Here is a 10,478-nt window from a genome sequence, read left to right as displayed (position 1 = left end):
GCATTGGATCTGTTTGCCAGAAGGTCCATGTCCGGTGTCCCCCACTGATTCACTATCATTTGGAAGGCTGCGGGCGACAGCCTCCATTCTCCTGGGTCTAGACTTTCCCTGCTGAGGAAGTCCGCTGTGATGTTGTCTTTCCCGGCGATGTGGACGGCGGAGATCTCCTGGAGATTTGCTTCCACCCACGCCATCAGGGGGTCTATTTCTAGAGACACTTGTTGGCTTCTGGTTCTCCCCTGTCAGTTGATGTAGGCCACTATTGTTGCATTGTCTGACATTACTCTGACCACTTTGTCTCGAAGTCTGTGAGCGAACCGAATGCAGGCTAGTCTGACTGCCCGCGCTTCTAGGCGACTGATGTTCCATCCCGCCTCTTCTGCGTTCCACTGCCCTTGGGCGGTTAACTCCTCGTAGTGTGCTCCCCATCCTCGTAGACTGGCATCTGTGGTGAGTAGGGTCCAGGTTGGAGAGGATAGTCTTGATCCTCGGCTCATGTGGTTGGCCTGCAGCCACCACCGTAGCTGGTTCCGGACTCTGCCTGGGAGCGATAAATGTACGGTGTAGTTCTGGGACCGTGGGCTCCACCGTGATAGAAGTGAGTGCTGTAGGGGCCTCATGTGGGCTCGCGCCCATGGCACAACTTCCAGTGTAGATGCCATCAGCCCAAGGACTTGCAGGTAATCCCATGCTGTGGGACGAGGATCATTCAGCAAGGTCTGTAGCCGGTTGCACAGTTTTAATCTCCTTGTGGGGGTCAGCCTGACCTTGTCTTCTTTGGTGTCAAATCAGACTCCTAGGTATTCCGACTGTGAGGGTTGTAGAAAACTTTTGTTTGTGTTGACCACCCATCCTAGGCTCTCCAGTAGAGATATGACTCTGCTGGTTGCTTGGTGGCTTTCCTCTGGTGACTTTGCCCTGATCAGCCAGTCGTCTAGGTAAGGGTGGACGAGGATTCCTTCCTTCCTCAGTGTTGCTGCCACCACTACTATTACCTTGGTGAACATCTGGGGTGCTGTGGCTAACCCGAAAGGTAGTGTCCGGAACTGGTAGTGACGGTTCAGGACTTTGAAGCGTAGGAAGCACTGGTGTTCCTGGTGAATTGGGATGTGTAGGTAGGCCTCCGAAAGATCCAGGGATGTGAGAAACTCTCCCGGTTGTATCGCCCTTATTACGGATCGCAGGGTTTCCATGCGGAAGCGGGGAATCCTCAGGTGGCGGTTGACCGACTTGAGGTCCAGGATGGGCCTGAATGCTCCCTCTTTCTTGGGGACGATAAAATAGATGGAATAATGTCCAGTATTTATTTCTTGTGGAGGCACTGGAGTTATGGCCTTGAGGGCCAGTAGTCTGGACAGTGTAGCTTCCACTGCCGCCCTTTTGAAGAGGTCATGGCAGGGGGACTCCACGAACTTGTCCTGAGTTATCTCGACCCATCTGCGGAAGAATAGGGCTAGTCTGCCCCCTATGGCTTTTTCCCTTGGACGGGTTGGCTGAATCTCATTGTGGGGTGCGGCTGGGGCCTGTACCCGAGCTGGTACCCCTCTTGTTGTGCTTGTTCCGAAAGGACTGGTTCCTGCTCATAGGGCGGGGCACTTGATAGTTGTTCCTGAAAGGATTGAAGCGCTGTGAACTTCTGCCCCTGGAGGGCCCGGGAAAGAGTCACTGGTTTCTCTTTGTTTTATCCTCCAGCAGGCGCGGCACTGGGGACTCGCCCCATTTGTCGGCTAATTTCTCTAGTTCGCTGCCAAACAGGAGGGATCCTTTGAAGGGCATCCTTGTGAGGCACGTTTTGGAAGATGCGTCGACCGACCAGCTTCGGAGCCAGAGCTGCCTTCTGGCCGCCTTTATCCCTGATTCTGGTGGTGCTATGGCTGTTGGCGTGTAAACTCTTATGCGCTCTGGTGCGCTTAAGATGAGCGTGTGAGTTGTGCGCGCAGCTGTGCATCCAGCCGTATATATGCGCCCAGCTCTGTGCGTGCAACTTATGCGCACAAGGTATTATGTGCGTGTAAGTCTATGCGCCCAAGTGCTTTGTGCACCTAGCTCGGTTTTGTGCGCTCGGGCCGAACGGCGTGGCGAATAGGGCCCAGATGGCGACGGCGAGCACACGGGCAATATGGCGACCCCCTCGGACGGTCTCCAAGTGGGTAGACCCTTGGAAATAGTCGGGCCTGGCCCTGCTAGGGCGGATCAACCTGGTGGCATTGGTCCTGGCCAGTGACCTGTGCTCTTCCTCGATCCTCAGAGACCGGATTCAAGCAGATTTCTACCTTATTTTGTCTTCGGCACTTCCCGGTTTCGTCCCGGGCGGTCTCCAGCTGCGGGGGGAGAGGGCAAATACCTTCACCACCGCGCTCGAGGGTGCACCTGAGGATCAGGGGCTAGGTCCTCACCGCGATTTGGCCGCAGGACCGAGGCTTACCTCTGAGGGACCACGGAAATCACCTCAGGAATCTCAACTGGGGGAGTGACCCGAGGGTATCACCGTAGGAGAGCGGGGCTCGTCTTCATGTAGGTTTCTTCTTTAAAATTTGGTTTTCTTCTTTGAATTTGGTTCTAACACTGTGAGAGCGTGCAGAAAGTCCCTAACTGCTATGGAGACGGAAAATACTGAAGAGCTGCACTTGCTGCAGGGGTATATGTACTAGGGGCTGACGTCAGATTGAAATCTGATCAGTCTCCAACTGCTAGCAGGAGTACACTATACCCATTGGTCCTGAGTCCATCTGCTACACGCTAGGAAACCATTGTTAGTGCGTACTTCTAATTTTGACATAAAGGCCTCTGTTGGAAACAGGATCCTGGGCTTGATGGACCCTTGGTCTGACCCAGCATAGCAATTTCTTATGTTCTTATGTTCAAAGAGTAGATTCTTTCTATAGGGAAAGACTTAATCTTTTAGGCCCAGGTGGTAAATGTGAATCCTCTCTGAGGTGTGTTATTTATTTATTTATTTAAACGGTTTTATATACCGACAACCGTTTGCACATCGTGTTGGTTTACATGTAACTTACAACCAAAGTAAATATAGGCATTGCCTTTACAGAGAACAGGAACAATCGAACGAAGTAACAGTGCAAAAAATAGTTAAATTGGGAGGGAGGGAATCAACTAGGAGAGACATAGAGACATAGTGTTACCCCTTTGGTGACCTTAGAACTGAGAAACAGGCAGGACACGATGTGGGTGTTGAAAAGAAACTTTACTTGGATTTGCATAAATTAAATAAATATCCAATTGATGGGTTACCTGTCTTACTTCACATCTGTGTTCAATCTGGGTCATACATAAGGAACTCTCTTTTCTTAATGCTGTGCAGCTCACCCCCGTTTCTTGTCTGTGGGGCAAGGGTCCCAACCGGGAAGGGAAGTTTAATGAGGGGAGTCCCCTAAATCCTCCAAAAATGTCTCATACCTGCAGTCCAAGAGTCCCTGATGTTCCCAGCTTGTGTCCTGCGTTCCCCGGTGTAGCGATCCGGTTGGAGTCTCCAATTTGATCATGAAACTCTTCTCTCCTGGACTCTTATTGACCTCTTAGGGGAAAAGGTCTTTTTCTGGATACCAGCAGAGCTTTTACAGCCCGGCCACATAGTGAGGAGGGGTGTTTAAAAAACCTCCTCACTAAAACATAACTTTCAAAAATCCAAATTTCAACCCTGGGTGAGGAGTCATTGTAGTCTTCTCACTGGCTGGAAAGGAATAACCGAGTCTTCTTCCTCCTGCCCTGTGGTTATGGGGATAGTCTCACCAGCAGGAACAGGATTCACCCAGGTACAAACAAATTTAGAAAATCTTCTTACTAAAGTCCTTTCTCTGCTCACGAAGGGATAGCCCCCTACCAGGCAAGAGGTGCACTCGAATTGGGCAGTCTCCCAACCAAAAACAGCGCAGGAGCAAAAACCAGCTCCTCTCTCAAAAAAAAAAGAAAGAAAACAAACTAAACTGACCACCACTAACTAAGGCTCTGACCCCCCAGCCCCTTCTGCACAAGGACTGAACCATCGCAGGCATCCTCATGGGAAGGTGCTGCAAGGAATAGCCTGTTCCTCCTAGCTGTTAACTACCAGGCAGGGATATAGGACCAGCTAGTGGGGGACCAAAGGTTCCCCACATATGATTCTGAAAATATAGGCGTTAAAGACCTGGGTATCATGCCAAATGCATCAGGCATATCTGTCTGCTACTGAACACAGGCTTCATGTAAAAGGAACTTTAATATTTCCCAAGATTTTTGCTATCTTCGTGACATGCTTTCTAATATGCAAACTACAATGCAGAAAATAAAAAAATAAACAAACTAGATATATATAGGCAGAATCCTCCTACAAGAACAATCAGGCCAACAGTCATTGTGCATCCCTAGCTTGTCCTTGGGTGCCCAGGAGATGTGGTTGTGTGCCAGTTATGAAAATAGCTGCTCAATATGAGCATCCATTTTATCCCACAACAGCTAATTTACCAATACAATACAGACAACATACATGGCCTGGAGCATATATATTGTGTGTGTATACTGTGTGCCCAGAAATTTTTTCTTTTTTTTTTTTAATGATGCTTTTTATGGTTCCTCCTACTTAATACTGGACGATACTAAGTAGAAGGAACCACAGAAAAGCAGTAGTTTTTGTATTTTTTGCTGAGTCCTTAACGTGCAGCAAGAGTTTTACATCTCTTTCTAGGCAGGCTTAAAATTTGACGGGTTAAAAAGTGTGGCTTGGGCACACAGGGATTTTTTGCATTGTGAGGTAATAGCTAATAGCCTCATCTACATGGCATTTACATGTAATAGCCTCATCTACATGGCATTTACATGTGATGAGCACTATTAACTACGCCTTTGGATGCATGAAGGCGAGTATCCCCTTATTGCATTAGGGATTAGTCTAGCATGTAGCAAATGCACATCCAGCTGCTCATTAACCTACGTGCTAGGCTGAGCACACTTTATTATAGCGGCCTCTTAGGGCCAGATTTATTAAAGCTTTTGTCCTATTTTCAAGCCTATGCAATAAAGCATGAGTAAAAATGTGTGTCCAAACTGGGACCATTTTTTATCACACGCACATTCACTTCTTGGGCCCCAGATGCAATACACAAATGAGCTGCTGCGCTAAAAGGGATGCACTAGGAATAAAAATTGTGCATCCCTACCATGTCCTTGGCATTGGGCACCTAGGAGTCATGGCTGTGTATGGGTTACCAAAACAGATGCTCAATTTATGAGTGTCAGTTTTATCCCACAGCATAAAATGTGACAGGTTAAAAAGTGTGCTTTGGGCACACAGCGATTTTTTGCATCACGGGGTAGTAGATAAAAGCCTCATCTAGATGGCCTTTACACGTGATGAGCGCTAACAGCTACACCTTTGTTTGGATGGGTGTTTTGGAGGTGCTGATGCTCTTATTGAATTAGGGATTTTGGACGGGCATCCAACTCCTCTTGTGTCTATAGGAAAAATGCTTAGTAAACGAGGCCCACAGGTCGGGAAATAAATTAGCCGCCGACATACAATAAAAATAAATAAAAAAAAAAAAGCATTCTCCAGATTCATTTTCTTCAGGTGTATTTACCTAATCTAACCGTCCAGTCTTGCTAAACTCTATTATATCCGACAGATATTAAATAGAGCATAGCATAGCATAGCAATGAACACAAGTTTCATACAACCCTTTTTTTCTCTACTATCAAACATCCAATATATGCGCACGGAATTTTCCGTCTCTTAGAATATTCATGTTTTAAAGTTTGAAACAACGATCCTTTCTGCTCAGGCACGGAATTAGCGTCCCTGTGCGAACTCCTCCGATGCCAGCGGAATTCCCGACTCAGTCTAGGAAACGTTCCGGATTGTTCCCTGTGACGTCACCAGCAGGGGGATGCCCCACTTTCCAGGTTGGTTCTTGATTTCTGTTCCTAGCTTCCTCATCGTGTTCCAGTCTCAGACTTTCTAGGAGGCTCTAGCCAGCACCGCCGCTTCTGCTCTCAACTTCCTTCAGGCTCAGCAAATGACAAGTCAGCAGCGATTAACTGCTTCTTGAGCCTTCGCCATCGAACACCACACTAAAGCTCTCCGACTCCCACCGTCACCACCCACTACAAGGCAACCGTTACTACTGCAGCTGCCACCACAACTACGGTACTATAAGCACTCCCAGCCGGCGATCTCGCCGCAGAGCTCGCGAGACTTCGAGGGGGCGGGGAACAGATCATTGCGGATCGCTACGGCGCCATTTTGGGACGGAGGCTGGGAAAAGCGGCAAAAGGAATTATTCAAAGTAAAGCACAGTGGGAGTGCACGCGCCAGGAGCCTGAGGGAAAGGAAGACGCATGAGAGGACGTGAAGTGGAGGAAGAGAGACGGTGGGGGCGTCGCAACGGCTGGTGAGGCGGGAAGGTGGGAGTGGAGTGGATGGCGGCAGTGGTGGTTAAGGGGCCGGGTCATGCAGCTGCCGGAACTGCTGCGCTCTCTCTCGAGTTGTTGTTTTGTTATTGGTGTAAATAGTGAGGCCGTCTCCTCCTCCTGGGCGCTGTTTTACTCCTCAGGTTCTGGTGGCTATGTTGTCTTTAGTGGGAGGGGGTTTTGGTACTCTAAACTCAACGAGGTTGGAGGGGAATCTCCTCATCCACGCAACACTTCCCCTCGTCAGCCCGGGCCGGATGGAGAGCGGTCAGTGAGAGGCGCCGTCCCCTGGCGGCTGGCATGGACACACCAGCCCTGGCTGTAGGAGGCGGAGGCGGCCAGAAACTGCTTTTCACCGAGTAGAGGGGGGGAGTGCCTGAAGTTGTGGCCGCTTCTGAAATGTCGCTGGTTCTGAGGGTCGGTCGTTCTTCTCCTTCAACTCCGCACATTCAGCAGTAGCTTCTTTCCCTCCTCATTGCAGGGTCATTTGGTAGTGGTTCAGGTGGCCGTCACTGCTTTCTACGCTCACAGTACACACTGTAGCACGTGATAGCAGATAAAGTAGTAAACTATTAGGTGAGCTGAGTTGGGCTGATTTTGAACAAGTTCGTAGATGATGAAACCAAATTGTTCAGCTAACAGCTCTGTTAAATTTCGATATCTAATAGTGTTTATAGTGCGGTGTGACTTCTGTACATTCAGTGTTCCGTATTTACTTGTTGAGAAGTCCTTGTTTGATTTGCAGAGATCTAACTTTTTTTGTGGTCTGCTGTGTGTTTTTTTTTTTTTTTATATTTTCAGGTTCACATAGCAATAAAACAAACTTGTACGGTGCTTGCCAGAGCGCATTTCCTTCAGATCAACTGGACAAACCTACCGGGAATTAGGGATTTGTTCTTTCCTCACCTAAAAGGGCTTTTTCCCCCCCCTATTTTTTTATGTTTCTAGTACAAACAACTAATCCGTCATAAGTGAAATGAGAGTGGATATTAAATGTTAAACATTCTCCTGGGATCACGGCTACATAATATAACTTTAGTTTTTGAGATTGGATAACAGGCTAAGATCATTCAGTTCTATGAACTTTTGTTATCAACATTTTTTTTCTTAAATTATGTTCCCAAGCAATGTGTAATGTATAATTAACTTTTCTACCTACATGGTTTAGTTAACGGGTACTGCTTTTTTTCTTTAAGATGACCGTATTTATGTTTTGTTACCGTGGACTTTAATGTGAGATGCTTTTTCCTGCAATATAGTTTTCAAGTGTTTCAACATCAGATCTTTTATTTTGCAATGAACAATTATTTCTAAATGAAGAGACGAGTAGAACACAGTTTTTTTTTTCTTGTCCGTTTGTTTTTTTTTTAATTTTTTACTTTGTGCTTGCATATTAGACATGTTTTTGTAAACAACTGCAATGGCGACATCTAGATAGCCAATGTGTCTGCTTCTGTTTGCTGGTGCATAGAAATGCCCCATGTAAATGTGAGGTCTTACCGATTTTTCAGTTTCCTTTTTTGGCATAAAACCGGTATTATGTACTGTGTTTGGATGGGATGTACATCAAAGTGACACTTGCCAGGAACGACACAAAAAAGGCTCTGGAAGATTAAATTTGCTTGCTAAATCAAAGGACTTAGTTAATTCTGGAAACTTCATCGAGCATCCTCTTATCAAAATGGGCAGCTGATGTGTGAGACCTTATGAATTGCTATCTATCTATAACGAGCTCTGGATATTAGGAGTACAATAAGCTGTAACAAACTGGAAAATATAAAGATCAAGAGAAGCAATCTAATGCCTTCCTGTACAGTCTTTTTCTATTTTGTAAGTATACAATTTTTTTATAATGAAAATTTTGAAGAAAGAACTAATGGTAGAAATATTTCTGTTAATTTTTAGATTAGTAGTAAATCAGTATCTTACATTTTACAGATTAATTTTTATTAACCACTGATATTTGTTACAAGAAGAAGCAATGTGCAAGAGGAAAATATTGTTTTCTGCCTTTCACACTGTTCTAAAAATAAGGTTGAGGGATTGCTGTGGCATTGCATTATTGGCATAATGTGCACTTGATTGGAAAAGTTTATTCTGCATAATCAGGCAGTGAGAAATGCTTAAGAATCTCAAGAGGTGTTATGTTACTTTGAGAGAGACTGGTGACAAGGGAGAGAAATTGAAATATTCCTTTTTTTTAAATCTCAGTATTTATTGTGAAAAGACCATTTAAAGAAGATGTCTGAAACCATAACTACTATGATGACGTCTGCATAACACAGGAGCAGGTAAAGAAAACTGGACGATCTAAAAGTTAATGAGAACTGTAAAGTCAATGAATACTACAGGAAATAAGCAAAATGCTTGTGTGTCCGCATTTATTTAATATTTCAGCAGCCTGATAAATCTCTTATCGTATCTCCTCTTAGCTTAGAGAAAAGAGTCTAGAAGGAGATGATATAGAAGTCTATAAAATCTTGAGTGGGGTGAAACTGGTAAACAGGAAACAGTTATTTAATCTTTCAAATAGTACTAGGGCTAGAGGACACTCCATGATGCTAATCTGTAGCACATTCAAAACAAGTCAGAGTATTTTTTATCATTTGGTGCACAAACTAATCTTGGAATACGGCAGCAGAGGATGTGATGAAAGCAGTTAATGTAGCAGGGTTTAGAATGTTCCTGGAGGAAAAGTCCATAAATTCATTATAATAGAAGCAGTTGTGCACAGGAAGGAAGAACTTTTTATAAATAGAAACGTGTTTTTTAATAACAGTAGCAAACTTGATAGTGGTATGGAAAATAATATATTTTATCTGGATTTTGCTAAGGCTTTTAGTAAATTTATGAAAGTTGGATCTTAGAGAGAGAACCACTTTTGATTGGACAAAGAACTGATTGAAGGAAAAGCACCATAGGACTAATTACTGGCAAATGCTTCAGTTGGAATAAGTTAAGTTATGGTTCACAGAACATTGCTTAAACTGCTTTATTTAATGCTAGTGCAAAATCTTGTGCATGTTTGGGGTTGAAAATTCTCCAGCTTTGCAGAACTTTCAACATTGGTCAGTTGGTGTCCCGGGACAGTGTTTCTGCTATTGCTGAGGGTGGATATGATAGAGGTCTTTAAGATCATGAGAGGTCTTGAACGAGTAGATGTGACTGTTATTTACACTTTCGAATAACAGAAGGACTAGGGGGCATTCCATGAAGTTAGCAAGTAACACATTTAAGACTAATCGGAGAAAATTATTTTTCACTCAACGCACAATTAAACTTTGGAATTGTTGCCAGATGATGTGGTTAATGCAGTTAGTGTAGCTGGGTTTAAAAAAGGTTCCGATAAGTTCTTGGAGGAGAAGTCCATTACCTGCTATTAATCAAGTTGTCTTAGAAAATAGCCACTTCTATTACTAACATCAGTAGCGTGGGATGTACTTAGTTTTTGGGTTCTTGCCGGGTACTTGTAACCTGGATTGGCCACTGTTGGAACAGGATGCTGGATTTGTTGGACCCTTGGTCTGACCCAGTCTGGCAATTTCTTATGTTCTTATTAGAGTGTGTGGGTTATATATATATATTTTTTTTAACTATATAAGAATTTTATTTGCAATTTTAAAGGGGATGGAACAGCTCCCCTTTGAGGAAAGGCTGAAGAGGTTAGGGCTGTTCAGCTTGGAGAAGAGACGGCTGAGGTCTTTAAGATCATGAGGTCTTGAACAAGTGGATGTGAATCGATTATTTACACTTTCGAATAGGACTAGGGGGCATTCCATGAAGTTACCAAGTAGCACATTTTAAGACTAATTGGAGAAATTTCTTTTTCACTCAACGCACAATTAAACTTTGGAATTGTTGCCAGAGGATGTGGTTAGTGCAGTTAGTGTAGCTGGGTTCAAAAAGGTTTGGATGGGTTCTTAGAGGAAAAGTCTATTAATGGCTATTGATCAAGTTTACTTAGGGAATAGCCACTGCTATTAATTGCATCAGTAGCATGGGATCTTCTTAGTGTTTGGGTAATTGCCAGGATCTTGTAGCCTGGTTTGGCCTCTGGAAACAGGATGCTGGGCTTG

The 10,478-nt window shown here is 44.7% G+C and overlaps 1 protein-coding gene across 5 annotated transcripts in view; it reads left to right on the top strand.

Annotated features, from left to right (window-relative positions):
* Positions 1-5,958: 5,958 nt before the first annotated feature.
* Positions 5,959-10,478, top strand: part of GPBP1 (GC-rich promoter binding protein 1) — a 453,143-nt gene continuing 448,623 nt past the window's right edge. Inside the window, exons 1-3 of one of the 5 annotated variants that reach the window (XM_029576801.1) lie at positions 5,959-6,383; positions 7,204-8,232; positions 8,614-8,693. The gene's annotated coding sequence lies outside the window, so the exon portion shown is untranslated. The remainder of the gene's footprint in view (positions 6,384-7,203; positions 8,233-8,613; positions 8,694-10,478) is intronic. The other 4 variants (XM_029576781.1, XM_029576772.1, XM_029576811.1 and 1 more) reach the window with 4 other exon arrangements.

Source organism: Rhinatrema bivittatum, chromosome 1 (genome assembly GCF_901001135.1).
Source record: "Rhinatrema bivittatum chromosome 1, aRhiBiv1.1, whole genome shotgun sequence".
Lineage (NCBI taxonomy): Eukaryota > Metazoa > Chordata > Amphibia > Gymnophiona > Rhinatrematidae > Rhinatrema > Rhinatrema bivittatum.
This window is presented reverse-complemented; position numbering and strand designations above follow the sequence as displayed.